The following is a 24,200-nucleotide window of genomic DNA, read 5'->3' as shown; positions in this document are numbered from 1 at the left end:
TGTTCGGAATAATCTAAACCCTATTTTCATATGTATAATGTGTTTAACACACACAACAATGCACTCCACCCCCCCTCCCCTGGCCACACACACAACATTTAGATGTTACCTTTGAAAGCCACACATTATCTCAAAATTCGAATAATTATGTCCATGCACGGATGTATCGCAAATTCAGTTACTTTGGACTTGTTCGATGTGAATACAGTATATACCACGTCTGATTCAAAACCACACCATGCATATCTGCGTTATATTCATGCATGCATGAGTTACAAACAACATGAGATCTTATTCAAATATTTGAATCCACTTTTACACCGATTATCATCTCTGTGAGAATTTTACACGCACACACACACACTCCTCCCTTCGTGGATACCAATAACTTTCCTATCGTGCATGCATATATGCACACACACACACACTTCCCACCACTCTGCATCCTCTACATTGCACACACATGTTTTTGTTCTTTAAGTCGGTCTCCCATGATCTCCCTAGGTCTCCATCTTTCCCCCACACACACCGATCGATATAACCCTCTAGCTAGCCACGCCTGCCTACAACACACAAACATGTACACACATAGTCCCTCCCCTCCTCTGACCATCCATGCCTCCCTTCCTAACTCTGAGGTATGCGGGCACTGTCACCCTCTCTATTGTTATCCATCTTGCACTTATACAGTGTCACAAGCTAGCTGCACCCCCTCCCCCCACCACACACACACACACACACCTCCCTCTGTTCTTCACTCTGGGTGTTCTTTATCTCTGACACATGCATGCATGCATGTGCACCAATCGACTTCCCTCTATGTGTAGCCAGGTCTCCCGCTATTTCCCCACACAAAATGTCTGATCTATATCTCCACTTGAGTCTCCCCCTCTTTATCCACGCACACATCGACCGAACCACAACCTCTCTACATAGGACCACCTACCACACACACATTAACTGTCCCTCCCCGTCTCATCATCCATGCCTTCCGCTTTGTCTATCGACCAGACAAGCACGCCCACTCACGTTATCGTCTGTGACGCCCCCGATTTAATCGTACACTAATCATACACGCAAACGTGTACGATCAAGATCAGGGACTCACGGGAAGATATCACAACACAACTCTACAAATAAAATAAGTCATACAAGCATCATATTACAAGCCAGGGGCCTCGAGGGCTCGAATACAAGAGCTCGATCATAGACGAGTCAGCGAAAGCAACAATATCTGAGTACAGACATAAGTTAAACAAGTTTGCCTTAAGAAGGCTAGCACAAACTGGGATACAGATCGAAAGAGGCGCAGACCTCCTGCCTGGGATCCTCCTAACTACTCCTGGTCGTCGTCAGCGGGCATCACGTAGTAGTAGGCACCTCCGGTGTAGTAGGGGTCGTCGTCGACAGGTGGCGTCTGGTCCTAGGCTCCAACATCTGGTTGCGACAACCAGGTAGAAGGGATAGGGGGAAAAGAGGAAGAAAGCAACCGTGAGTACTCATCCAAAGTACACGCAAGCAAGGAGGTACACTATATATGCATGGGTAAATGTGTAAAGGGCCATATCGGTGGACTGAACTGCAGAAAGCCAGAATAAGAGGGGGATAGCTAATCATGTCGAAGACTACGCTTCTAGCCACCTCCATCTTGCAGCATGTAGAAGAGAGTAAACTGAAGTCCTCCAAGTAGCATCGCATAGCATAACCCTAACCGATAATCCTCCCCTCGTCGCCCTGTGAGAGAGCGATCACCGGTTGTATTTGGCACTTGGAAGGGTGTGTTTTATTAAGTATCCGGTTCTAGTTGTCATAAGGTCAAGGTACAACTCCAAGTCGTCCTGTTACCGAAGATCAGGGCTATTTGAATAGATTAACTTCCCTGCAGGGGTGCACCACATAACCCAACACGCTCGATCCCATTTGGCCGAACACACTTTTCTAGGTCATGCCCGGCCTCGGAAGATCAACACGTCGCAGCCCCACCTAGACCAACAGAGAGGTCAGCACGCCGGTCTAAACCTAAGCGCCCAGGGGTCTGGGCCCATCGCCCTTAGCACACCTGCACGTTGCGAACGCGGCCGAAAGCAGACCTAGCCTAGTGGCCTTCCAGTCCAATCCGGCGCGCGCCACTCAGTCGCTGACGTCACGAAGGCTTCGGCTGATACCACGACGCCGGGATACCCATAACTACTCCCGCGTAGATGGTTAGTGCGTATAGACCAAATGGCCAGACTCAGATCAAATACCCAGATCTCGTTAAGCGTGTTAAGTATCCGCGAACGCCGACCAGGGCCAGGCCCACCTCTCTCCTAGGTGGTCGGAACCTGCCCTGCCGCTCCGCCTCAAAACTCCACTCGCGGGTGCTCCTCAAGCCGACCCGTCTTTAGTCACCACATGTATCATGTATAAAGTATATAGTATATACCCGTGATCAACTCCCGAGTGATCACGGCCCGATAGTATAGCATGGCAGACGGACAAGGATGTAGGGCCACTGATGATAAACTAGCATCCTATACTAAGCATTAGGATTGCAGGTAAAGGTAACAACAGTAGTAGCAAGGATAGGCTATGCATCAGGATAGGATTAACGGGAAGCAGTAACATGCTACACTACTCTAATGCAAGCAGTATAGAGAAGAGTAGGCGATATCTGGTGATCAAAGGGGGGGCTTGCCTGGTTGCTCTGGCAAGAGAGAGTGGTCGTCAACTCCGTAGTCGTACTGGGTAGCGGCGGCGTCGGTCCCGGTGTCTAGCGAGAGAAGAGGGGGGAGAAACAATAAATATTTAAGCAAACAGATGCATAGCGATGCATGACATGACAAGTATCGGTGCTAGGGGTGCCCTATCGCGGTATGAGGTGATACCGTGAAGGGGGGAAAACATCCGGGAAAGTATCCCCGGTGTTTCGCGTTTTCGGACAAATGAAACAGAGGGGGAAAGTTGCGTGTTCGCTATGCTAGGGATGTGTGGCGGATAAACGGGCTGCGATTCAAATTCGTCTCGTCGTTCTGAGCAACTTTCATGTACAAAGTTTTTCCATCCGAGCTACGGTTTATTTTATATTAATTTTAAAAGATTTAAATCATTTTTAGGATTTATTTATTTAATTTAATCAACATTATCCAGAATAGTGTCTGATGACGTAGGCATGACATCAGGGTGATGTCAGCAGTCAACTGTGCAGTTGACTGGGTCAACTATGTGTGGGTCCCGCATGTCATTGACTGATTAGGCTAATCAGGGGTTAATTAAGTTAACTAGTAATTAGGTTAATCTAATCCTGATTAATTAATTTAATTTAATTAATTCTTTAATTAATTAATTAATTAATTATTTAATTATTTTTTTACATATTATTTTTTTTTAATTCTTCTCTTTTTTATTAAAACATTTTGGGCATGGGGCCCATCTGTCATAGGCCCCAGGGGGCCAAACCGGAACGGGCGCTACTGGTAACGGGCGCAGGGGCGCCCGATAGGGGCCAACCCGGGCGCTGGCCTCGGGCGAGACCAGCGGCGCGACGGGGCCAGCCCGGCCGCCGGCGGCGAGGCAGGAAGGGGCGTGGGGCGAGGTCGGGCCGCGGCGACTGCGGGAACCCAGGGGCGCGGGCACCGGACACAGCCGCGGGGGCGACGGCCACGGCGCGAGCGGGCAGGGGTGGTCGCGGGGTGGAGGGGGCTCGGAGTTGGCCGCGGGTGTAGCGGCGTCGCCGGCGCAGGGGGGATTCGGTGGGCCGCATCGGAGGCGGCAGGGGGCTGGGGGCCACGGCAGGTGCGGTGCGCGGGCACGGCGCGGTGAGCGCGCATCGGACGCGGCCGGAGCGCGTCAACCGGGGGCGAGCTCGGCGGGGACCGCGGCGACGAGCGCGAGCGCGCGAGGGAGAGGGAGGGAGCAAGGCGGGGCTCACATCGGGAGGAGTAGGGCACGGGCAGTGGGGGCTCGGGGAGGAAGACGTGGACGCGAGGTCGTCGCGGCGACGGGCGACGGGATCGGGGGTGCAGGGCGACGCGGGATCGGCCCCCTCCCCGATCCAGAACTAGCCGAGCATGGGGGGGCGCTGGGAAGGAGCGCTGGGAAGGAGGGTTGAGGAGGAGGGCGCTGGGCGGCGGTGGCGATGGTGAACGGCGGCGGGGCGACGGGGATGGCCCGATCCAATCTGGATCGGATGAGAGGGAGAGACGAGGGAGTGGGGAGGTGGTTGCGGTCGTGGGGAGTGGGGGCGTTAGGGTTTCGGGGCAGGGGGGTGGGGTGGCCTATAGGCCAGGGGATGGCCGGCTGGGCCACGGCCCAGTTGGGCCAAGGGGTCCAGTGGGGGGGGTCTCCTTTTACCTCTTTTTTTTGGTTAGTTTTCCTTTCTGTTTTTGTGTTTTCTTTTCCTTTTATTTATTCTTTCCTGCTTTATTGTAGTTGCATTCTATTTTAGTAAAACATACACTTTAGTAAAACATACACTTAGTATCTAAATTCAGTATTTTGACTTAGTCCATAGTCACAAAAAGTCTAGACCCCAAATAACTTAGTTTGACATTTTATTAATTATCGAAGTTATTCGAATAATCATTTTTACTACTGTTTTATTCATCCCATAGTATTTAAACATTTTATAACTGTGTGGTTTTTCTCCCATAATTATCTATGCAATATTTGGTTCACTCCGAACATTTTAGTTTTAATATTTGAAAACTTTTATTGTTTGCCTAATTTTGAATTTGAATTTGAATCGGTTTCGAACTAACTGGAGATTAGCAACTATAAACGAGGTCACGTGCCATCATTAGCAGAGGATCACTGTAGCTTAATTACCCGGGCGTCACAATTCTCCTCCACTACAAGAAATCTCGTCCCGAGATTTAAGCGGTGGAGTAAGGGGCGAAGGTGTTGGTAGCGAAAAACCTAACGAGTCTTCTCGGTCTTGGCTGCCCTTACTAAGAGGTTGATCCCTTTCGTTGATGTCTTCATTTCACTGCTTCAAGTCACCATGATCAATTGTCATCCTTTCTTCGGGATATCCATCGTACTTACGAATAGGTAAGGGGCAGCTCTACAACGATAGGATGTTATAAGGGAAAATCTTCTGGGGGTTTCCCAAGTATGAACATATGAGTATCTCTCGAGTTGAACAAATGAAACACATCGAGAGCAAAGTAAGATGGTGCAATAAGAAGTTTCAAACGGATAGGCAATCGTTCATTGCCTGAAACAGAGTGTGAATGGGGTTCAGAGAAACGGGAATAAGTATTGTGTCCGATACCAGAATTGATCACTAGGAAGGTGGCTCGCAAATTACATTCGAAGTCAAGCTCTAGGAATAACTTTGGCAACAGGGTGTATAGGAGAGTCAGGTTTCGATCCTGTAGAACTGTGGGTTATGGGCCCACAATGTGGGTTAAAAGTAGGAAAAGCGTTGACGTCTTGCACCATCATGCAAGCAAGGCATGTCAGAGGATAGCCTATCAGTTATGTCGGCAACAATGTCGGTACCAAGGGCGAGGGACGAAGAGAACCATTTTCCTGCTCGTTGAACGAGGCGGACCAATAGGCAAGGTTCTCGTTCATCGGTGGCTACCAGAATGTCATCAACAATAGTAACAGGGTCTTATTGACAGAGTCGTACAACCGAGGTGTTTATATAAGCAGCGAATCATTACTGCTTAGATCATATAAACCACGAGAAAGTTTAAACAAGACAATGGAAAGGAAAATGTGATCATCAGATTTAAACAGAACAATGGAAAGAAAAATGTGTTTAAACACATATGTCAGGGGTATATCCTTCCCAAAGTCAAGCAGAGCATGATATCCAAGACGGGACATAAGGTAGAAAACCCTTTAGGTAAGGGGAGAGAGAAATTTCATGACATTACCCATACAACGGTGTTTGGATAATTGAGCAAGAAACATTTAGCATTGGATTTCAAATGTTCTTGTTGAAAATCGAAGTACCACAGACATGCTTCGAGATAGCATTGAAAAGGTCTTTAAGCAAAGATCGGACTTTGGAAACACAAAGGATCCATCAGGAATAACTTGTAGAATAAGTCTTATAATTTCCTCATGGACGAATGGATAACCTTGCTGAAAAGGAATCTATAACAATAGGGCCAACCGGCCAGGTGTGCTAGGAACGACATCACCTTACCGGGTCATATGAGGATCAATGTTATAACTCTTGAAAGTATGTTCCAACCATCATATCTGATCGAGATTCCGATCTGATCGGTGTTAGGAAACCTCAGACTCAAGATGCCTGAGAAGAAAAGGTGCAAGACAAATTGACGAGACGGCATTGTAAGATTCTCGGGAATTGAACTGTGGAAGCAAGTTCTGAATCATGAGGTCATTATTAAATCAAGGATAGAATGAGGAGGTGGCTGATGGAATCAGCAACAATTCATCAAGATTAACAAAAGATGGATTTCCACAATTAAGTGAACAAGGAGATAACATTTGTCAGATCAAATGATATAAGGAAGTATGGTCACGGAAAACATACACAATTAAACATTGGTTGAAAGGTGCGCCCAAAATATGGGTTGGGTTGCACGACCAATGTCAGAATGGTGATTAAATAATCAATAGTCTAAGAACGAACGGCCGACCATTAACTTCAAAGCAATAGGGTTGCTAGAAGGGCAGAATCCAAACAGCACCATTCACCTGTTGGTATCCCGGTTAGATCCAACACGGGGACCACGAAAGAATGGTGATGGTGATAAGTATTACCTGTATCAAGAATTCTTAGGAGGTGGTGAAATTCTCACGACATTCTGGACATAAAAGATGGTAATACTCCAAGGTATCGAAGAATAATTGCTGGATAGCACGGGTCTCCAGGTATAACACAAAACACGAACAAGTTTGTGTTGGAGGGAAAGCAATAATGTTGTCGGTGATAACACAAATCATCGAGGGACAAGGATGGTTACATGTCATCATTCATTTGGTTGATATTCTAGAAGGAATCAAAATGTTGTTTGATGACCACGACAAATTTAGTCGAGAGGCTCCACGAAGATGTAATCGATCGGCGATGACATCAAGTGAAAGGAATGATGAAGCGAATGGTTATTGGAACCATGGGTATGACACAAACTCGAAATCAAGTTTGCTGTTCAGGGAGAAATGATATGATGAGGAAAATTGACGTAAGCTTAGCTCATCGTCGAGAATTGTGCTCCGTGAAGGACCAGGTAGCACAGTTAAAATTTAGCACAATGATGATATAGCCGATCAGGCTAGGAATGACTTAAATGAATATTAACTCGTAAGCAACAACATTTACTTAAGAGTTATTGAATCAGAGTGCGGACTCGATTCACTATTCGATGTTCTCGGTTGACGACAACCCAGAACCTAGGAACAATTGGATCCGGCGAGTGATAATGGTTTATGAAGAACCCATAAGAAGTTATGATGTCCCATGATATTCCCGAGATACCAGGGTGTAATACTCGACGGTAGATCAAAGTAAAGGTTGGACTGGTGTATTGGTCCACACAAGACAAGTGCTTAAACTTGCCCGAGAAATGGGGTCAAAGAAGAACATATGGTCGGAACCACGATTGCAAGGATCAATTCACAGATACCAAATGATATTATATCAAGGAGGATAGTTATTATTGCAAGAAGCTTCCATGATAGGATATACATCGTGTCCATGGGCATGAACACAAGTTCAAGGTCGACTCCCACTTCTTCAATGCATAACCTTTCATTCACTGCTCTAGATAAAACTGATTTCAGTGTCAAAACCTACCCGGTGAATTATCAGAGGAGTATGACCCGTGAAAACTTTCGAGTTCACGCAGTTTTAGAGAAGGCATATGTTCAACCCATAGGGGCTTCTTAGAAACATATACCACAAGTTTCATGAGTAAATATTACCAGCTCGAAAGCAGAGCATGGTTGGCAAAAGGAGAGGATACAAATTACCAAAGGCATTATGTATCGGAGAAAGAACTCACAAGGTGATTAATTATGAAGGACATTGTCGGATAATAATCCAACAGTGGATATGGTGACCCACAATGGAGCTCATGTGAGTATCGATACCCAATCAGAGGAAGAAAGAATGCAAATGCATCGTTTTACAGAACATCTGAATTAATTCAACGTTTAAATAACAAAGGAATTATGATTTTCAAATCAAGGGATCAGGAGCAAACGCTCTGATCAAGGACGGACAAGTTGAATAGACTTAGGGGTACAATCGATGGCAATCTGATTGGCCGAGGACCAGCTCACGTTTTAAATGACATCTGAGCTGGAAGGATGAATTCTACGATCTGAGTGAGGATTGCGAGAATTCGCAACATATTGAGTCAATGGACTCAAAATGATATTGACAAAGGTAGCCAATAAGATTACTATACTTATGGGATTAACCATAATGCAAGCAAGCAAGAATTTCAGGAGCAATAGGTTGCTCAGGATTTTCGGAAGACCGAATGGTATTTCGAAGAATTTTGTGAACTGCATGAATATCTGGGGATGAGCGGATACTCGATAAATGCGAGTAATTATCCGTAGTGGTATGCATGTGGCAAAGAACTGCAACGCAGTAGGCACAAAGTATTCTCGGGGTATCTTATAATAACAAGATCGACTGGGAATAAAAGTAAGCACGTCAGGTCTAAATACTTATCCATAGGGATATTTCGGTGGTAGGGACTTGCAAAAGCAACGGCATAAGGTTTCAACAGAATATCGGAGAGTATCTTCGAAATCCTCTAGTGCAGCCGACGATCGTCTGGACTGAAGGGGGTTCTCCGGGAGAAAGTATTTTCGAGAACCTAAGTTAGATTTTTAGTAAATTTATTAAACCCGAATAGAAGAGAGATCAGAGTCCCAGAGTAAGGTTCGAGGAGTAAAAGATCCTAATACCACCCAGATGGCGACGTGGGCCCATGGGCCGCACAGCCATGTTAGAAAAACAGTTTTCATCGACTAGACTCAACTTCGGCCAAGGAGTTGGAAAGGGGATTCGTACAGGCAGTTGGCTCTGATACCAACTTGTGACGCCCCCGATTTAATCATACACTAATCATACACGCAAACGTGTACGATCAAGATCAGGGACTCACGGGAAGATATCACAACACAACTCTACAAATAAAATAAGTCATACAAGCATCATATTACAAGCCAGGGGCCTCGAGGGCTCGAATACAAGAGCTCGATCATAGACGAGTCAGCGGAAGCAACAATATCTGAGTACAGACATAAGTTAAACAAGTTTGCCTTAAGAAGGCTAGCACAAACTGGGATACAGATCGAAAGAGGCGCAGACCTCCTGCCTGGGATCCTCCTAACTACTCCTGGTCGTCGTCAGCGGGCATCACGTAGTAGTAGGCACCTCCGGTGTAGTAGGGGTCGTCGTCGACGGTGGCGTCTGGCTCCTGGGCTCCAACATCTGGTTGCGACAACCAGGTAGAAGGGATAGAGGGAAAGAAGGAGAAAGCAACCGTGAGTACTCATCCAAAGTACTCGCAAGCAAGAAGCTACACTACATATGCATGGGTAAATGTGTAAAGGGCCATATCGGTGGATTGAACTACAGAAAGCCAGAATAAGAGGGGGATAGCTAATCCTTTCGAAGACTACGCTTCTGGCAGCCTCCGTCTTGCATCATGTAGAAGAGAGTAGACTGAAGTCCTCCAAGCCGCATCGCATAGCATAATCCTAACCGATGATCCTCCCCTCGTCGCCCTGTGAGAGAGCGACCACCGGTTGTATCTGGCACTTGGAAGGGTGTGTTTTATTAAGTATCCGGTTCTAGTTGTCATAAGGTCAAGATACAACTCCAAGTCGTCCTGTTACCGAAGATCACGGCTATTCGAATAGATTAACTTCCCTGCAGGGGTGCACCACATACCCCAACACGCTCGATCCCATTTGGCCGGACACACTTTCCTGGGTCATGCCCGGCCTCGGAAGATCAACACGTCGCAGCCCCACCTAGACCAACAGAGAGGTCAGCACGCCGGTCTAAACCTAAGCGCCCAGGGGTCTGGGCCCATCACCCTTAGCACACCTGCACGTTGCGAACGCGGCCGAAAGCAGACCTAGCCTAGTGGCCTTCCAGTCCAATCCGGCGCGCGCCACTCAGTCGCTGACGTCACGAAGGCTTCGGCTGATACCACGACGCCGGAATACCCATAACTACTCCCGCGTAGATGGTTAGTGCGTATAGACCAAATGGCTAGACTTAGATCAAATACCCAGATCTCGTTAAGCGTGTTAAGTATCCGCGAACGCCGACCAGGGCCAGGCCCACCTCTCTCCTAGGTGGTCGGAACCTGCCCTGCCGCTCCGCCTCAAAACTCCACTCGCGGGTGCTCCTCAAGCCGACCCGTCTTTAGTCACCACATGTATCATGTATAAAGTATATAGTATATACCCGTGATCAACTCCCGAGTGATCACGGCCCGATAGTATAGCATGGCAGACGGACAAGGATGTAGGGCCACAGATGGAAATACTAGCATCCTATACTAAGCATTAGGATTGCAGGTAAAGGTAACAACACTAGTAGCAAGGACAGGCTATGCATCAGGATAGGAATAACGGAAAGCAGTAACATGCTACACTACTCTAATGCAAGCAGTATAGAGAAGAGTAGGCGATATCTGGTGATCAAAGGGGGGGCTTGCCTGGTTGCTCTCGCAAGGGAGAGTGGTCGTCAACTCCGTAGTCGTACTGGGTAGCGGCGGCGTCGGTCCCGGTGTCTAGCGAGAGAAGAGGGGGGAGAAACAATAAATATTTAAGCAAACAGATGCGTAGCGATGCATGACATGACAAGTATCGGTGCTAGGGGTGCCCTATCGCGGTATGAGGTGATACCGGTGAAGGGGGGAAACATCCGGGGAAGTATCCCCGGTGTTTCGCGTTTTCGGACAAATGAAACAGAGGGGGAAAGTTGCGTGTTCGCTATGCTAGGGATGTGTGGCGGATAAACAGGCTGCGATTCAAATTCGTCTCGTCGTTCTGAGCAACTTTCATGTACAAAGTTTTTCCATCCGAGCTACGGTTTATTTTATATTAATTTTAAAAGATTTAAATCATTTTTAGGATTTATTTATTTAATTTAATCAACATTATCCAGAATAGTGTCTGATGACGTAGGCATGACATCAGGGTGATGTCAGCAGTCAACTGTGCAGTTGACTGGGTCAACTATGTGTGGGTCCCGCATGTCATTGACTGATTAGGCTAATCAGGGGTTAATTAAGTTAACTAGTAATTAGGTTAATCTAATCCTGATTAATTAATTTAATTTAATTAATTCTTTAATTAATTAATTAATTAATTAATTAATTATTATTTATTTAATTATTTTTATTTTTATTTTTAATTCTTCTCTCTTTTTTTATTAAAACATTTTGGGCATGGGGCCCATCTGTCATAGGCCCTAGGGGGCCAAACCGGAACGGGCGCTACTGGTAACGGGCGCAGGGGCGCCCGATAGGGGCCAACCCGGGCGCTGACCTCGGGCGAGACCAGCGGCGCGACGGGGCCAGCCCGGCCGCCGGCGGCGAGGCAGGAAGGGGCGTGGGGCGAGGTCGGGCCGCGGCGACTGCGGGAACCCAGGGGCGCGGGCACCGGACACAGCCGTGGGGGCGACGGCCATGGCGCGAGCGGGCAGGGGTGGTCGCGGGGTGGAGGGGGCTCGGAGTTGGCCGCGGGTGTAGCGGCGTCGCCGGCGCAGGGGGGATTCGGTGGTCGCATCGGAGGCGGCAGGGGGCTGGGGGCCACGGCAGGTGCGGTGCGCGGGCACGGCGCGGTAAGCGCGCATCGGACGCGGTCGGAGCGCGTCAACCGGGGGCGAGCTCGGCGGGGACCGCGGCGACGAGCGCGAGCGCGCGAGGGAGAGGGAGGGAGCAAGGCGGGGCTCACATCGGGAGGAGTAGGGCACGGGCAGTGGGGGCTCGGGGAGGAAGACGTGGACGCGAGGTCGTCGCGGCGACGGGCGACGGAATGGGGGGTGCAGGGCGACGCGGGATCGGCCCCCTCCCCGATCCAGAACCAGCCGAGCGTGGGGGGGCGCTGGGAAGGAGGGTTGAGGAGGAGGGCGCTGGGCGGCGGTGGCGATGGTGAACGGCGGCGGGGCGACGGGGATGGCCCGATCCGATCTGGATCGGATGAGAGAGAGAGACGAGGGAGTGGGGAGGTGGTTGCGGTCGTGGGGAGTGGGGGCGTTAGGGTTTTGGGGCAGGGGGGTGGGGTGGCCTATAGGCAGGGGGATGGCCGGCTGGGCCACGGCCCAGTTGGGCCAAGGGGTCCAGTGGGGGGGGTCTCCTTTTACCTCTCTTTTTTTTGGTTAGTTTTCCTTTCTGTTTTTGTGTTTTCTTTTCCTTTTATTTATATTCTTTCCTGCTTTATTGTAGTTGCATTCTATTTTAGTAAAACATACACTTAGTATCTAAATTAGTATTACAACCTAGTCCATAGTCACAAAAAGTTTAGACCCCAAATAACTTAGTTTGACATTTTTAATTATCGAAGTTATTCGAATAATCATTTTTACTACTGTTTTATTCATCCCATAGTATTTAAACATTTTATAAATGTGTGGTTTTTCCCCCATAATTATCTATGCAATATTTGGTTCATACGCCGAACATTTTAGTTTTAATATTTGAAAACTTTTATTGTTTGCCTAATTTTGAATTTGAATTTGAATCGGTTTCGAACTAACTGGAGATTAGCAACTATAAACGAGGTCACGTGGCATCATTAGCAGAGGATCACTATAGCTTAATTACCCGGGCGTCACATCGTCCCCTCTCTTTAATTATGAATCTCGCACTTGTACTCCTTCCTTGTCTTCGCCTAGTTGGCCTCTCGCATCATCTTCCAACATGCACCCCCCCCCCTCTTTCCTAGCTCTTGTATGCTTGTAAAGTTCTTCCCTCTGTCTGTATCTATCGATATGTCACGTAAACGATCCCTCCCCCTCTCTTCCCTCTATCCGTAGCCCGCTGCTGGGTACAATGAGGTTACTGTAGACGCGAATCCCAGCCATTCCGAGGCGCTTAGACCATTGGATCAACATCAATGAATGGCTAATATCACGTTACACGTGAAAGTGAGAATTTCTAAACTAATTATAGAAATAGCCAGCAGAGGGCTACTCATTTTTTGCTCCGAGAGGTTGCGGGCGTCTGGCTCCGCCATGATGGCTTGTGAGAATGCGAGCCCATGTATGCGTCTGAGAAATGTATGCAATGAGGATTTCTAGCGAAGCCAAAGCAAGTGCTACCCTTTACAAATTAAGTTTGGCGGTAAACTTACAACCCGTCACGCTGGCGTCACCCCAACACATGGTCGGTCTGGCCCGCCGCTCACCGAAGGGACGCGCATCGGCTTGGTGCATCACTAACACGTGCGACCGCATGTAAGAAGTAGCACCAACACATGGTCGGTCCGGCCCGCCGCTTACCAAAGGGACGCGCGTCAGCTTGGAATATCACTTACATGTGCGACCCCATGTTAGTAGTAGCATGAACAGATGGTATGTCCGGCCCGCCGCTCATCAAAGCGATGCACATTGGCATGGTACATCACATATTCGACCGCATGTGAGCAGTAGAAAACCGACAGGCCAAGCTCCCCCGCCTAACGCGTGCCAAAAGCCTGGCCTTTTATGGTAGATCCCTTTAAAAGAACGAAGATCGCATATAGGAGCAGACCATGGCTGTTGCGAACACTTGTGTGGCAGTTTCATGGGTAGGGGAGGGGTGTGGTGTGGCAGTTTTGTAAAATACCATGGCACTTCTTCTTCTATTGTTGTTTTCGTCCAATAAGTGGCACCATCACAGATCTTACGGTTACTGGGGCGTTCGCCAGGAATAGCCTCATGGTGAGCTATTGACTAGTCTTTTTTCACATGCGTTACATCGACACATATCATATCTCTCCCTATTTCCCACACGCACACCTAGTCTCTCGGGACTTCTCGCACACACCATCTCTAGCTCTCTAGGTCAATGCCACCCACATACACTTGTACTCTATGTTTAGTACGTTGTACACGAATAGAAGAGTTACATGCACGCACTCGTCCTCTCTCACACATGATCTGTAGCTATGAATTGTAGTGTTCTCAACCATCTGATTGGCTCTATCAAATGTTCATGTTGCTCCTTTGCCTTGAGATTGAGAAGTTTAAAATGCAGAGGCTCAGCTGGAGGCATGAGGTTTTGGTTAATGTGTGGGCCGCACACGACACTGACATGACACGAGCTTGGTCCACCTAGTGCACAGTCGGGTGAGTACTAGTAGTAGTACTACTACTTCGATGTGTCGCATCAACTCGCGGAAGTATGCAACACTTCCTCAACAAACAAGCATATAAGCAGCTTATATTTAGGTTTCCTTCTTACCCAAAGGATCTTATATCCAACAGACACAAAATATCCCTTTGGCTATTGGAAATTACTTTAACTGTTGATCTGATGTCCAAGTAATTGTTGCATCACCACCAAAATCCACCATATCTTAAGCTAAAGTAGACCGAGATAAACCCTATATTAGCATATTACTAACATAAATAGAAGGCACTATAGAATCATTTAGGAGGTAAGCTTGTCAACCTGAATGTGGAGGGACACCGTCCTCGACAACCCAACCCCGGCTAGCAGCTTGCGTGACACTTTGAAGAAGGCCAGCTCCTGCACTGCGACGGCGTCGAGCTCCTTGCTACTTGTCACCTCGATTTCCACCATGATGGCGTTAGTCCTGCCTTTGGGCTCCCCTGCGGGCCATTCGCCCACAACTTGGTCACGTAGTGCAGCGGTGGGGACGCCCCAACTCTAATGCAGATGACCGACACAGTGATAGGTGCGCCGATGTTGAGAACGCCCCCGACCACGAAAACTGCGCGGCCATCCTCCTCCGCAAACAGCGTGCACCGCGGCTCCGACACCGGTACCTGTAGCTGGAGCACCTTGCCATACTGGATCCGGTGCATGGGCATGGGATGCACGGTGCTGATGTGGTGGGGGAGCGCCGGCGGCGGGTCTTCGTAGCCGTACACGGGCATGGGGCATTTGCAGGGCACGAGCGGACACACACTCTAGTGATCAGCGAGCTTGTTTTAACTGATGTAGAGCCCACAGCCTTCGTGCGGGCACTCCACCCTCACCGAGGAGAGGATGGCATCCATCACCGTGTTGCACACGTCGCAGCCGCCGCCGTGCTCGTACTGCTGCTGGTTCCCGGGCGCTCGCCGTGCCAGTCCATGCAGGCCAGGTTCCCTCCCTTGCATTGCACAAATCAATCAAACAGCAAATCAATCAAGAAACCTCCACCTTGCTCAATTAGCTGAACGGATGAGATGTATTCGAACCTCGTACACTGGAGGCTTCAAGGGGCGGAGGCACAAGGGGCAGTGGAGCAAGGTGAGGTCATAGAGACATCCATCGCCGGGTCATGTTCCGTCGGCATGATCTCGCCCTCCTCGTGCATCACCATCTCTCGCTTTAGGACCGTGGCATCAGAAAGTTTTACCATCACATATTCATACTACTTCAAGGTGCATTAAATCAACACATGCAAGGATCAAAAGGAAAGTCACGTCATGCATGCATGAATTGTAATTAATGCATCGGTAAACACAAATTTTTGAAATATATCGAGTGCACTGCTTTGATGTGTTGCGTCAACTCGTACAAGAAGGAGAATCTTGATTAGAATGCCCTCTCCCTCGCCCATGAGCGTGGTGGCTCATAGGACATGTAGTAGTTCATTTGGCGTCAGATGGCCAAAAGCGTACTAGTACTCCACTGTAGTAGTACCATCATTGTTCGACTTCCCGAAGAGGCGAAGAGCCAAGCGCAACCCGAATGCTCACGTGGTAGTTTCATGTGTAGGGTAGGTAGTAGTAACATAGTCTAGGGCAGTGGGTACTATGTTACTAGTGTAAGGTTACTCTCCATTTTTAGGGGCCGGCGTAATTGGAGTATCATAAGCATTATCATGCATGCCAACAATGACTTTTTGGATGATGTCACACACAATTAAATGAGGAAAGATAGGATGTGGTATCATATCATGATACAGTAGCATACTAAATGTTGTACTACTTTCTATCATGCATGGAAATTAATAGGGCAAGCTAAGATACTAATGGGAGGGGCGTGGTGTGGTAGTTTTGTGGCAATTATTTTCTATTACTCTTTGCATCCAGTAGGTGCCACCGTCGGATGGAGATCTTACGGTTATTGTGGTGATTGCTAGTTATAGTCATCTTACGAAAATAAAATAATCCCAAAACAAACCCAACCACGTTTCTTGTTTCTAGACATGAATAGGAATCAACCAATATGAGTCGTGGGACGTATATGTTTTTAATGCCTTGAGACTATAGCTGGATGTAATGGAGAGTATCAAATACTAGTATCATGCATATGATACTAGTGTACGATACTACCTTCCATGCATAATATCATATATTAGTATCATGTAGTACTTTATTTATTACCATGCATGACACATAGTAGCATAACATTTATTTGATATGGTATCATGATATGATACTCACCCATGTCTTTCTTCATTTAATTCTATGACACCTCATCAAAATTGCCTAGTTGGCATGCATGATATTATCTATGATACTCCCATTACGACTAGCTGTACCTAGCATGGCATGCACCAGTCAGTCCATTGCATGCAATGGTATTAATTAGCAAATAAATATTAAGTTCTCTCGTTTTCCTCTCCACCTTGGTCTCGTAGTGCATGCACGACTCAGAGCATATGCAACCATGCCAACGTACTTTACATTTCAGACATGCCGAATTACATGCAAACCCCCTGCGGAAGAATAAATAAATAAATGAATTATGATACATCTCCAACGTATCTATAATTTTTCATTGTTCCATGCTATTATATTATCAATCTTGGATGTTTTATATGCATTATTATGCTATTTTATATCATTTTTTGGGAATAACCTATTAACCTAGTGCCAAGTGCTAGTTGTTATTTTTTTCCTTGTTTTGTCTTCAAGTAAAATCAACACCAAACGGAGTCCAAATGGAACAAAACTTTTTGACGATTTTTCTTGGACCACAAGACACCCTGGAAGCTTCGGGAGAAGGCCGGGAGGGCCACGAGGCCACGACAAGCTAGGGCGCCCCCTCCCAGCTTGTGGGCCCCCTGTGGCTCCTCTAACCCTAATTCTTCTTCTATAAGTACTCAAATATTCCCCATAGACCATAGGGCACACCAAAAATACTTTTCCGCTGCCGCAAGTTCCAGAACCACGAGATCCTATATGGAGGCCTTTCCGGTACTCTGCCGGAGGGGGATTCGACCACGGACGGCTTCTACATCAACCATGCTTCCCTTCTGATGATGTGTGAGTAGTTTACAACAGACCTACGGGTCCATAGCTAGTAGCTAGATGGCTTCTTCTCTCTCTTTGATCTTCAATAGAATATTCTCCTCGATGTTCTTGGAGATCTATTCGGTGTAATCTTCTTTTGCGGTGCATTTGTTGATACCCAATGAATTGCCGGTTTACGATCAGATTATTTATGAATATTATTTGAGTCTTCTCTGAACTCTTTTATGCATGATTAAGATAGCTTTGTATTTCTCTTCGATCTATTTATTTGGTTTGGCCGACTAGATTGATTTTTCTTGCAATGGGAGAGGTGCTTTGTATTGGGTTAAATCTTACGGTGCTTATTCCCAGTGACAGAAAGGGGCATGACACGTATTGTATTGTTGCTATTAAGGATAAAAAGATGGGGTTTGTTCATATTGATTGGATCTACCCCTCTACATCATGTAAACTTGCTTAAGGCGTTACTCCATTCATGTTAACTTAATACACTAGATGCATGCTGGATAGCGATCGACGTGTGAAGTAATAGTAGTAGATGCAGGCAGGAGTCGGTCTACTTATCACGGATGTGGTGCCTATATTCATGATCATTGCCTTAGATATCGTCATAATTATTCGTTTTTCTATCAGTTGATCAACAGTCATATGTTTACCCACCGTATCTGTTCTTTCAAGGGAGAAGCCTCTAGTGAAAACTATGGCCCCCGGGTCTATTTTTATCATATTATTTTCAGATCTTTAAAACCAAAAACCCAAAAATACCTTGCTGCAATTTATTTACATTTACTTTATTTTGCACTTTTACTTATTTTTATGCCTATCTCTATCAGATCTCATCCTTGCAAGTACCGGTGAGGAGCTCGTATGTCGTCTTGCCGAGTAGCTTGTGAAGATACAAGCTATTTGTTGCATGACAAGCTATCTCAACCGCTTCCGCCCAAAAGTGTTTTGGAGTCTTGTACTCATCAAGCATCGTTCTTGCCATCTCAATAAGAGTTTGGTTCTTCCTCTCAATAACTCCATTTTGTTGAGGCGTGTACGTAGCCGAGAACTAATGTGAAACCCCTTCTTCGTCAAGGAAGGTATCCACATTTGCGTTCTTGAACTCCGTTCCGTTGTCGCTCCGAACCTTCTTGATCTTCACTTCAAATTGATTTTGGGCCTTCCTAGCGAAGTTTTTGAAGATCTATTGGACCTGTGATTTATCATCAAGAAAGAACACCCACGTAAATCTTAAAAATCATCGACAATGACTAGACCAAATGAGTTACCACCGAGACTCTTGTAGGCATTGGGACCAAAGAGATCCATGTGAAGTAGCTCGAGCGGTCTTCTCATGGTCATGATGTTCTTCACGGGGTGACTTCTTCCAACTTGTTTTCCTGCTTGACAAGCACTACAAAGTCTATCCTTGTCAAATATAACATCTTTTACTCCAAGGATATGATCACCTTTAATAAGCTTATCAACAATGCAAAGATCACCTCTACGTATACCGGTAAACACAATTTTATGATTAGCTCTACGAAACACTTGGCAATCTACTTCACTAAATAGGACGTTGAAACCAAAGTCAGCAAGTCTAGATATGGAAAGTAAATTGTAGCCAAGCGATTCTACGAGCATAACATTTTGTATGGAGCTATCATGTGAGATGGCCACCTTACCAAGGCCAACCACCTTACCCTTTGAGTTATCACCGAAAGTGACATACTTTCGAGGGCCATCATTTTCAGCAAGCTCATGAATCATATCTTTGTCTCTGGTCATATGATCAGTACATCCACTATCAAGGACCCATTCCTTTCCTCCGACCATGTAGCCATGAAGATTAGCCATAAGACCAAAGTGTCTCATTGCATCATCAAGATCATAGTCACTATCATCATCCTCATCATAGTATCCATGTTCAACATCGTCATGTGGTGGATCAATTCCTAGAGAGGGTAATTCATTAGAAGTATGACCGTAACAATGTTCATCTCTATGGACTCTAATGACTTCGGAAATGATATTTCTAATAATTCCAACATCTCCTTTTGCACTCGTAAGATTAGTAAGCTCAAATAAGCAATCACCAAACTTGGGATCATTAGAACTCATCTTACTCAAGGCAATAGACTTATGAAGAATCTCATCTAGGATTTTCAAGGAATAATTTGGGAATCATTCCTAAGAAATCTCCATAAGGTGTAGGCACAATCAAAAGTAGGCAAGCTTGCAAGCAAGTTTCTAGGAAAACCTCTAGTGATTAAATTGACTGTTCTAGGATTACGGATCATGTCAATAGACTCATCAAGGGTAGGATGCAAAGGATCAACAATGCGAGCACAAGGAGTAGTAATGTACTTGGTCAAATGATATTCATTGAAGATCTCAAGCATCTCATTTTTCCACTCATGAAAATACTCTCCATCAAGAATAGGCACTCTATGTCTAAGACTCCCCAACGTAGACTCATCCATGTTCCTCCAGAGGTGTTTAAACCAAAGCAATGGAAACCAATGCTCTGATACCAATTGTAAGGTTAGAGAAGAGGTGTCTAGAGGGGGGTGAATAGACTCTTAGCAAGAAAGGTTACAGTTTTTAATTTCATTAAATTGAAATGGAGTTTTGGCACAAGTTTGAACATTCACAATACATCTCAAGCAAGCATGATAAGAGTATATGAGCAGCGGAAAGTAAGTCATGCAAGTTGCAAGAATGTAAAGGGATGGGATTGGAGTGTGCAAACACAATTGGAGACAGGGAGATTTTTGGCGTGATTCCAATAGGTAGTGCTATCGTACATTCACATTGATGGAGACTTGAACCCACGAAGGGTAACGGTTGCGTGAGTCCACGAAGGGCTCCACCCACGAAGGGTCCACGAAGAAGCAACCCTGTCTATCCCACCATGGACGTCGCCCACGAAGGACTTGCCTCACTAGGGTAGATCTTCACAAAGTAGGCGATCTCCTTGCCCATACAAACTCCTTGGTTCAACTCCACAATCATGAAGGAAGCTCCCAAGTGACACCTAACCAATCAAGGACACACCACTCTCCAAGAGGTAAAAAATGGTGTGTTGATGATGAACTCCTTGGTCTTGTGCTTCAAATGATAGTCTCCCCAACACTCAACTCTCTCTCATAGGATAGGATTTGGTGGAAATATGATTTGAGTGGAAAGAAACTTGGGAAAGGCTAGAGATCAAGATTTATGTGGTTGGAATGAAGTATCTTGACCTCAACACAAGTGTAGATGGTTCTCTCTCAGAAAATGTATGTTGGAAGTGTAGGCATGTTCTGATGGCTCTCTCCACCAATGAAGAGTGGGTGAAGGGGTATATATAGCCTCCACAAAAAATATAACCTGTACACACAAATCACCAAACTCGGTGGGACTGAATCATACAACTTGGTCAGACCGATTTAGTTCATAATGTGACCGTTAGGGTTTTTGGTGGGACCGACTTGATCAATTCGGTGGGACCGATGTGCTAGGGTTAGGGTAAAGCCTCATCTTGGTTGGACCGATTACACAAATTCGGTGGGACTGATTTTGGTAATAAGCTAAATAGAGAGTTGGCCAAGCAAACTCGGTGGGACCGATGTCATGTTTCGGTGAGACCGAAATTAATGCAATAGGCAACAGAGAGTTTGCAAGCCCATCTCGTTGAGACCGAGATCCCATCGGTGAGACAAAATTGATTAGGGTTTCTGGCAGTGGCTGTGTCAAGAGAACTCAGTGGCGCCAGATAGATCAAATCGGTGGGGCCGAGTTTGACTTTTGGTTTGGGATATATTTGGATATGAGAAAGTGGTTGAGGGTTGTGGAGCATATCACTAAGCACTTTGAGTAAGAACCTCATTAAGCAACACCTCATCCCCTCTTAATAGTATTGGCTTTCCTATGGACTCAATGTGATCTTGGATCACTAAAATGAAAAATGTAGAGTCCTGAGCTTTGATCTTGAGCCAATAATTTGTCTTCATCATCTTGAAGGGGTCCCACATGCTCTAGTCCATGCCACTCCACTGTTGGACTTATCTGAAATATGCTAGATGAAAGTATTAGTCCAACAAGAGATATGTTGACATTAATTACCAAAATCACTCGGGGAGCACTTGTGCTTTCACACGTACTACCCGGGAAAAGCCCCGCCCTTGACTTTTAAATACTCCTATAATTTTGTATCGATGAATTGCACCATGGAGAAGAAAACCAAAATAAAAAAGTGGTACATGTAAACAAATATAGTTCAAGCTCTAGCTAGCGATTTGGAATGTAAACCGTGCATGCGTTTATATGTCTAGGTTCAAAGTACTGAGTCCATTGATGCAATGTGGTGAAACTATACCATCGATATCACAAAGCCAAAATAGTTTGAGCTTGTTCTTTCAAAAAATACTAGTATATGTTTATTCACCCATGGGGTTGTTCAATGAATGGAGGGTCGGGGTCCACAAGTGAACAATACTACTAGTAGTAAGTAGTACAATACAATACAAAGTGCGACATGCAGTTAGTCATGTTAAATAGAGAGTTTCTTTTCTTTAGTGCCACGTACACAAGTTGAAACGCTTGTTGTGAAGATAAAAAGATAATCACTCCACTATATATATAGGCAGGAGCTTGAGCGCTTGCTTTACTAGGGTTGCTCTCTTCATTCTCTCATCCTCTCCAGATCTAAACAAGACAACGGTAGCGACATTTTCTCTCTGCTCACCGCTGGTCACAAATCTGGCCGGACCCCCTCGGCCGGGGTGTCGGGGAGTAGGCGCATCCTTCACGCAGTCAACGACGATGAGGGAGGAAACCCACCACTGTTGGCACGTCCCGATCGGCTACCCGTGCTGTTCTCTCCGACACAGCGCCGGCTCGGGAGGACCTCCGACCCCATCTTCCTCCCTGCCATATTGTGGCCAGATCTGCTCTCCCACTGACCTCCTAGCCACATCCCGACAACCCTTAGATATAAGTTCCCTCGAAAACAGCCTTGCTCTATCGCCTTAGCTCCCCATGTAGCTACATGTGAATCTTTTCCTACTTCCATCAGCTCTTCCAAAGCCACCTAAATTTTCGGTATTATTAGTGGTATAGATACTTCACGCAGTCGAATCTAGGACTTGGTTCAAACAGGGAAGAAAAGGGGAAAGTCATAGCATAAATCTAGGACTTGATTCAAAGAGGAAATAACTGGGGGAAAGTAGTAGAGACTGGATACCCATCCGGCCTCTTGGTTGAAGAAGGAAATAAAGGGAAACGCAGTACAAACATGATAAGGAACATATCTCTTATCGGTTAAAAAGGAAAGAAAGTGACGGCCGGGGGACAAGTCAACAGAGTATGTCTAGGATTAGATTTGCTGCCCTCACATAGTAAAAGGTGGGTAAAGAAAACAAAATTTGGCACCAGCCCAGATCTTGATTGGATGTTGGCATCACCACTTTATGCCTCCCCGTAGGTACATGGTGCTGATGCGTCCACTATCGCATGCCCTTATACTAACTTTTTCATGTTGTTAATGTATGGGTGGTTGTAAAACGAAGCAATCCCACTGCTACAGTAAGGACATGTCTAACCAATGTTATTGTTAATCTAATGCCTCTAGTAATATGATGCAATTAAACTGTTTTACAAATGGTTCTCTCATCCTATTTTTGCCATTACGATAAGTTGCTTCTTTACACTGGTGAATGTCCTGGTGTCCCCGTTGTCCCATGCCCTTGTACCAACTCTTTTGTTATTGTTAATCTAATGTATCTAGTAAAACAAGCACTCCCACTGTTAAAGTAATGTCATATTTGACTAATGTCATTGTTGATCGTAATGCTTCCAGTAATAAGAAGCAATGCTGGCGTTTTAAAATTTCTATTGTCCTTGCATGATTGCCATGAAGATAATGAAGATGCTTATTTTTATTTCGTGCATGTTTCATATCTGGTTGTTGACTAGTAAATGTTTTCTTTCTATCTTTTTTGTGCAGATAGGTATATCCGTTTCACCTCGTTGCTATTGTGACCTTTTGGTGAACTACATAATACACTTTTTTAAAGAGTGTCTTGTGCAGTTCAACTAAAATGTCACATGGGAAACGTCTCCCGATTTTAGTGGAACTGCACAAAGGGTGATTGGAGTTCCTAACATCTTCGGCTAACTCTGCGGGTAATCTCGTGCAATAGTTTATTTCCCTTTGCAAGATTAGCCACCACCGTCACCACAATGTCACTTCATTTTAGTGGAACTGCACAAAAGGATAAGAAAATTATAGTTGCACATTGCATGAGCATGATAGCCAACCATAATGTTGCTCAATTTTAGTGCAACTAATAAAGAAGAAGCTGCCAGCTCATGAGACCAAGTACTTCTTTCTAGGTGCATGATGCAAACATTGCTTCAATTTAGGTGAACTGCACAAAAAGGTGGCATGAATTTAATCATCCGAATGGAGCTGCAGGTTCACCACTTGCATAAGGTGTATCCGGGAGAATCAAGTCCTCAACTGGCTGATTCCATCAGGCCTATCGTTGTGGCGGCATAGGGTCCTCTCTCAGTTATGTTTCCCATGGCCGGGTATGTTCCTTTTTTGTTGTTTTTAACTCTGCATCTAGCTAGTGAGCTTGCGCTACTATTTTGGCATTGCCATGAGAAAGCAAGAATATAGTGTTTCTACATCTTCATTTAATGCCACTAATAAATTGAGGCAATATTTTGGTACCGCTACTGCCACTGATAAAATGAAGTAATAATACATTTAAAATAGAGCTACTGTCTTAGCTACCATTTCATTTCCAATGTAGATTACGTGCAGAAGGCATATCCGGTAGAATCAAGTCCATGTGCACTACATGAA

Source organism: Triticum urartu, chromosome 2 (assembly GCF_003073215.2).
Source record: "Triticum urartu cultivar G1812 chromosome 2, Tu2.1, whole genome shotgun sequence".
Taxonomy (NCBI): Eukaryota; Viridiplantae; Streptophyta; class Magnoliopsida; order Poales; family Poaceae; genus Triticum; species Triticum urartu.
Note: the sequence above shows the minus strand (reverse complement) of the source record.